Source organism: Cryptomeria japonica, chromosome 9 (genome assembly GCF_030272615.1).
Source record: "Cryptomeria japonica chromosome 9, Sugi_1.0, whole genome shotgun sequence".
Lineage (NCBI taxonomy): Eukaryota > Viridiplantae > Streptophyta > Pinopsida > Cupressales > Cupressaceae > Cryptomeria > Cryptomeria japonica.
The window spans coordinates 149760776-149768375 of NC_081413.1; positions in this window are offsets into that span (position 1 = coordinate 149760776).

The following is a 7600-nucleotide window of genomic DNA, read 5'->3' on the forward strand; positions in this document are numbered from 1 at the left end:
ATCTTGAACTTGTTGAAGATGAATACTTGAAAATCTTGAGGTGTCTATTTCTAGAATTCGATTTGATAGATGATAACTTGACCAAGAGAACCAAGGAGACAATCTAAGCACAGAATGACAGATATCAGGTGTTTTTGCTCAATGTAAACTAACCAAGCAAACATGACAGATCTGAAAAAGACAGTTTTGGACAGACAGAGACATAAATTCATATGACACCTTACACAACCCCGAATGACAATTTAGACAGGCTCATATGACAAATCAGAAATTTCACATGACAAAAGACATAAAATTGTATGAGCTTTCTCACAGAACTAGAGGACAAAAGATGACACAATTCTCTGCTAAAAGGACTCGTACGATAATTCCCACTGGGCCTGACGATAAAAGATAACACAAAGTTTTCTGCTAAGATGACTCGTACGATAATTCTCGCTTGACCGGATGATAAACTAGAGACCATGTACGAAAAACTAAGAAACTCGTATGACAGAGGTCAAAACAAAGACAAAAACTTTGTTTGGATAGATTTTTGATTAATGAAGTTTGATGTTTTGCTTCTGTTTTCCAGTTTTTTAGATGTCTGATTTTTTTGTTTTAGGGACGAAGACACAACAAACATGCGATATGATAAGTGACCTCAAGCATAATACACTACCTAAGGAAGTTGGCTGAGAGAGAAAACCTTTGCTTGCAAAATTAGGTACACACTCAATAGCTAATCAGAATACGGTCGTTGAGTCTCACGCAATGGATTCTCAACCCCGTATTATCCCGCTCCAAACGCTAATGGGGGCATGATATGGAAAGTGTCTTGGGAGAGTTACTATCTCTATTGCATAAAGATTATCCACCTTTCAGAGGTGAATTGGGTAGCTTCTAATTTTAATTGGAACTAGTAAGGGATCCGTTTGGTGCGTCGGGGTATAAACTCAATTAAGAGGTCTCCCAGCCTTGAAAACCAAGGTTTGATATACTCAAAGTTATGGAGGAGAGCTATTCCCAAACATTATCATTGACTTGATTTTCATCAAATCGTGTTTATTTTATACTGGGTTGTAGTACTTGGCATTAGCCATTTCCACTTGGGTCATTCCCCTCTCACTAGCCTTAATGGCTTTGGCCTTATAGGCTCCTTGGGAGGGCAGGCCTGCTGAGGATATGCACTATTGAAAGCAAAGGATGAGTCTGGCTTTCTGATCACCTAAGAAAGGTGAGAGCATACTCGCCTATCATCAAAAACACATAAGACATGTTTGTTCATTTCCATTAGCCAAAACAAGTGTGCCTAGAAAATTTAAAGAAGACATAAAGTTTGGTTGAGTCCTCCTAGGCAACCTCCAAAATAGATACGTTAGTAGTCATGATGTTTAGATGAAATGAAGGTTTGAAAAGCGTAATCTTTGATAATTGTCCTGCAAAAACCAGTTAGGCTGCCAAAAAACTCACAAACAAACCAAGGTTAGCATTAGTAATAATCAAATAGAAGCATGAAAACCCTAAAATGCAATCTGTTTTGAAAATAAAAAAGTAGAATTTTGTATGGCAATTCTCACCTGATCGTACAACAATTCTCACCTGCTCGTACGAGGACACATAGGAACTCATACGAGACAGGAAGGGAATTCGTATGAAATTCTGAATCAGACTTGGCCAGAAACCTGCTAGATTGAAAATTTGATGATGTTAAGAAGCCAAAAATGAGATTTCTTGCCCCACGGTGGGCACCAAAATGTCATGCCTGTGAAGTGTGATACCTCCAGCTGCAACACAAACACTTAATAGATCATTACAAGCATGGTTATCAAATAAGAAGCAAATGAAAGATGAACCATGACAAAGTGACCTATCGCCTCCTAAGAGATGCGAGTATGGATTTTCTCTTAGATCTGGATAAACAATCCCAGTGACTTGACTACACCTAGATGGAGGATTTGAAATGATAATGATATGAAAAGATGAGATTGATTAAGATAGATTGATCCAAGAGACTAATTAAGATAAAGATATGCATGATTAAGCTACATGATTCAACAATTATGCTAGAAAATGATCAAATTAAGATAAATCTAAGATAAAATTTCCTATAACAACAATGCTCAAATGATATGCCTATAGTAACAATGCCTAAATTGATAATGAGATGGGATCCTTTGTGCTCCAAAATGGGGGATATTTATAGGATTTCCAAGGCTAGGGATGAGGTGGTAGGAATCAACGGTCAAGATTGAGTTTGAAGATATCAAGGGTGAAGTTGGAGGAGGGTGGAGAAGAGGTTGGAGGAAGGGACACTTGTCATCTCTGTGGTGACAAGTGTCAAGGAGCCTTGCTCATTAAAGGGCAAGTGTCTAAGAGAGGAGACGTGTGGCCAAAGTACCATGTGTCTCAAGGGAAGAATATCCACACCACAGGAGGTTTAGATAAGGAGGTTAGAATGTGCAAGATAGGATTGGGTTGAGCAAACCCAAGGTTAGGTGGAATGGGTTAGGTTAGAGGAATGGTTAGGTTAGGTGGTTCGAAGTAAGGAGGCATGTGGGTAATTTAAATTTAAAAATTCAAATAATAGGAAAAGACTAATTAATTTTCAATAACTCATAAATTGATTTGTTTTCATTAATTAGAGGATTAGAAGAATTGAATTAGAATGGGGGGAGGATTAATTAATTTGAATTAATTAATCATAGGGGACTATTGAAATGAACTTAATGAATAAATCCTTAGATTTATTAATAAGTAGATGAAAGAGAGAATTTAATCAAATTGCTAATGAATTCAATTAAATTAGGGAGGGGGGTTAATTAAATAATTTCTTATTTAATTAATTATCTTCAAACCAGTAATAGGTGTATACAGTTGCAAACAAAACATTCACCATTGAATTTATAAGCATTAGATTTTCTTACTAGTTTCCTCTGTTCTAATGAGTTTTGCATATCAGTTGTCTGATTTTCATTAGCAGTACTAGAGCTTTCACCTTGTACAAATCCAAGTCATCTAGTATCATCAATCTGTCTTTGTCTTTTCTGTAAGTCATCCAACTATGCAACACTGCTCCTTAAATTTTCTTTATACTCACTTGTAGTAGTCAGATCATCTCTCAGAGTAGTCACTTGTCTTTCAAGTTCTTGTTCATTATTCTTGGAGTGTGCCAAATCAATCCTCAAGAGATTATTCTCATGATTCAATCTTCCACATTCATCAAACTTGTTCTTTAGAGAAAAATAAGATTATCTTCTTCTTTCTGTCCTCAATATCTTTTGATAACCTCATGGTCAGATCTTGCATTTCATTCTTCATGAGCATGTTTTCTTGACTTAGTTTCTGACATTGTTCCTAAAGAACATTCTTCTCCTCATCATCCGGTTGTTGCAGAAGTTCTTTTATCTTGGCTTAAGCAGATGATAACCTTTCTTGTAGGATAAGAATGAATTCATTTGTAGAATTCAATTCTTCTTACAATTTCAAGTTCTTCATCCTTTCAACACCATAATCCTCAAGAGCCATCTCAAGTTTCTTCTCCATAGCCATGTTCAAAGATTCTGGTTTCAAGATCTTCCTCAAGCTGTTAAACTTCTTCTGAGGTACCAAGCTCTGATACCAATTGTTAGGATCTAAGAACACTAAGAGGGGGAGGTGAATCAGTGTTCTACCAGAATCAACAATCTTTAACTTTCTAAACCATGCATGTATGTACTGGTAAACAAATAAGCATATACCAAGAAGCAAATAAACCATCCACATAAATGAACACCATAGCACACATAAAATTTATACATGGAAAACCTCAATGAGGAAAAACCACGATGGGATTTGTGATCCACAATATCAGTTCACTGGCCATATGAAAAGATATTACATAAAACAGGGGCCTCCACTTGCAGGAAAGCACACTGCCTAGAGCATACTACTCATCACTAAAGAGCCTCACTGACTACATGCTTTCTGCCAAAGTAAATTACTGAAAATGAACTCAATAATGCATCTGCTATGCCCGATAGAGTTCCAGTTCTGGTTCAGCTCTGTACCGGTCCACAAACTTGAACTATTACCATTATTACTTCTCCTCTAGGAATGCTTTCCAAGCTATCTGTAGATCATTGCATGATATAATCTTCAGATACACAAATGATCTCCATACATATATTTCGCATCTCACAGTTTTGTTATACCTATATATGTCTATCTTTATTACATTACCATTATCTCATCATATATTAAGTTGACCTAGCAGACTGACTTATATACCTATTACACATGATATGCCTTATGTCGGCTTATAATGCATTTACAAAAGATATTCAATGTCGGCCTCGAAAATAATTACAAAATGATTTACTAAATAAATCTTACTTGATGGCGGCTTCCTTGAAGTATTGATGTCGGTGTTGGTGCTGGTGTAGGCCTAAATGCTTAAAATGTCGGTATCTACTAGTATATGCCTTCTAGTGTCGGTTTGTGACTTCCATCAAATCTTGTTGCCATCAATGACAACAAAATGAATCCAATGAGTGTCAATTGCCAACACTAACAAGGCTTGGATCCTAACATAACAAACTTCAGAAGAGTTCATAATACTTGTGGGTATTCATCCGTACCGTGGTTTTTCCCATTTGGGTTTCCATGTCAAAAATCATTGTGTCAAGTGGTGAATGGTTTTTGGGGTTATGTTTTGATATGGTTAATTTTTTTAACTAGTAAAGTCACTTATATATGTTAAGATGACCGACAGTAATCTGAAATGTGCTTTTAATAATGTTAGTGAAGAGGTTTGATGTATTGGTTAAATGGTTTGAGAGTTTCATATCCGGTACACTGTTATTTTAGTATGCTAGTCAAACGGGAAAATTGACAGTGTTGTTGCAATTTGTAGTTCAATGTTTAAACTAGTTAGTTCAGTGATTGATTTATGAGTTGGGTTTTGAATTTGGTGAAGGTTTAGTTTGTTTTCTATCTACTAATTCACCCCCGTCTTTGTAGTTGTCTGGATACTTATTGATTCTTCATATCATCAATTGGTATTAGAGCATTTCAGGTCCTCTAGTGTCTAAGTCTAACATCTTGAGGTAAAGATCTAGAAGAACATGATGAAGAAAGAAGGTCTGAAGTTCAATAGGGAAAACTATAGAATATGGAGTGATAGGATGAAGATATATATCAAAAGCTTATGAAGTCAATATTGGGAACATGTTGTTACCAAATATACCTTTCCTAGGGGGATTCTATTAGATGATCCAAATAAGGAGCAACAAGAGAATAATCAAGCATTGGAATCCATTATCATTTCCTTGTCTGATTCAGAGTATGTTGATGTCCATGGTCTGGAGTCTTCTTATGATGTGTGGAAGAAACTTGAAGAGTATTTATAGCTGTGATGAACATGTGAAGATTGCCAAAGAGGAGAGTCTGAGAGGTAAATTTGATGACATGCGGAGGCTGAACGTGAGAATATTCAACAGTATGGTTAGAGGATCAAGGGGATAGTTGGTGAGATCAAAAGTGTTGGTGGTAAAGTGGAGGATACCATAGTGGTTAGTAAGGTGTTGAGAACCCTTCTATCGGTCTATACTATCCGAGTTGCAGCCATTCAGGAACTCAAGTCTATTGATAAAACAAAGGTAACTCTTGACTCCATCATTGGTAAACTAACTGCATTTGGATTAAACAGTTTTGATGGAAGTGTTTAGAAATTGAAATCTGCATTTAGAGCTTTAGTTTCTAATCCACCTATAAGGAAAAGAAGAGAAGCTAGTCATAGTCATGACTTAAGATCCAACAAAGAAGTTGATGATGAAGATAGTCTGATTGAGCTTGAAGCATTGCTGGACAAAGGGTTACCCAAAGGTAATGGTAAGTACAGAGGTAAATTACCTTTGAATTGTTTTCCAAGTAACTGGATTGGACATATTGGAGCTAACTTTCCAAATGGAGACAATGAACATCAACATGAGATGTATAAGAAGTACAAAGGAAAAGGTAAAAGAGATTGCCTCATTGCAATTGATGGAGGAATTATAGATGAGGAATCTATGGGTGATGCAAATGAAGACATTGTCTTTGTTGCCATTAAAGAGAAGATATCTAATCAAAAGGCATTAGTTTCTCACATGGATAGTTGTGATGATTGGATTATAGATAGTGGTTGTTCACACCACATGACCAGTGATCGAAGTAAGTTTCTTACTTTGAAGGAATTTGATGGACGTGTTGTGAGATTTGGAAATGACTCTCCCTGCATGGTAAAAGGAAAGGGAACTATTTCTCTTAATGGAAAAAGAAGTGTAGATGATGTCTACTAGGTTGAAGGATTGAAACACAATCTATTGAGTGTTGCTCAACTCAATGCCAGAGGTTATCCACTGGAATTCAAGAATAGAATGTGCAAAATCTATGGAAGCAAAGGTGAATTGGTTGCAACTGGAAAGCAAACAAAAGGTAACTTGTCTCACCTAAATCCTAAAGTAAAAAATTGTTTAATTGCTAAAGTAGAAGATAGTTGGCTTTGGCATCAGAGATTTTATCATGTAAACTTTGATAATATTGTCAAAGTCAGTAAGTCTAAGTTTGTAAGAGGTTTTCTTCAGTTGGACAAACCGGTGAATTCTTTGTGTAAGGAATGTCAGTTAGGGAAGATGACATCCTCAACTGTTAAGAGAAAATCTTTCTCAGCAGAACATTTTCTAGATCTAGTTCATACAGACGACCTCTGTGGACCAATAAGGACTAGAAGTATTCAAGGTGATCAATATTTTATGATCTTCACTAATGATTTCTCCAAAATGATGTGGGTAACATTCTTGGAGGACAAAACATAAGCCTTTAACAAGTTTAAGGCATTCAGGTCCTTAGTTGAAAAAGGAAAGTGGAAAGAAGATAAAGTGCTTAAGAACTGATCAAGGTGGTGAATTTACTTAAGAGGAATTCACTAGATATTATGAAGACAATGGAATTAAGAGGCATCTTTCTACACCTAGGACACCACAATAGAATGTTATTGCAAAGAGGAACAATCGGTCAGTTATTGAAGCTACTAGTGTAGACATGTAAAATTGTCTAGTCTAATTAAATAAATTTATTTATTTATTTAAATATTTTAGCCTAAGTCTTATTTTAATTAAATAAATCTTTATTTATTTAATTAATTTGTTTATCCTCTTCTAGCCTTTTTCCTCATTTAAATAAATTATTTTATTTATTTAAATTTTACTTCTCCTAAATTAAATAAATATTTTATTTATTTAATTGATCCCACTTCTATCAATTAATTAATTATCCTTTTCTACCCATGACACATGTCATTCATCTCTTAATTCCTACACTACCTACCCTCTCATTATTTTCTTATTTTCTCTACCTACTCTCTAATCCTAGCTGGCCATCTATCTTTTACATCTCTTAATCTTATCCCTCCATTTCTTATAGTGTCTTCTATATAAGGAGATACTTCCTTCATTATCAACCCTCAACTATGATTTCAAACTTTCATATGTGATCAAGCCTACTTGCAACCACATTTTTGTTCTTTGTTGAGCTCTTGTGCACACATAAAATTTGAGAGAAAATATATCAATCAAGATCAATGGATATGGGAAGAATGGAG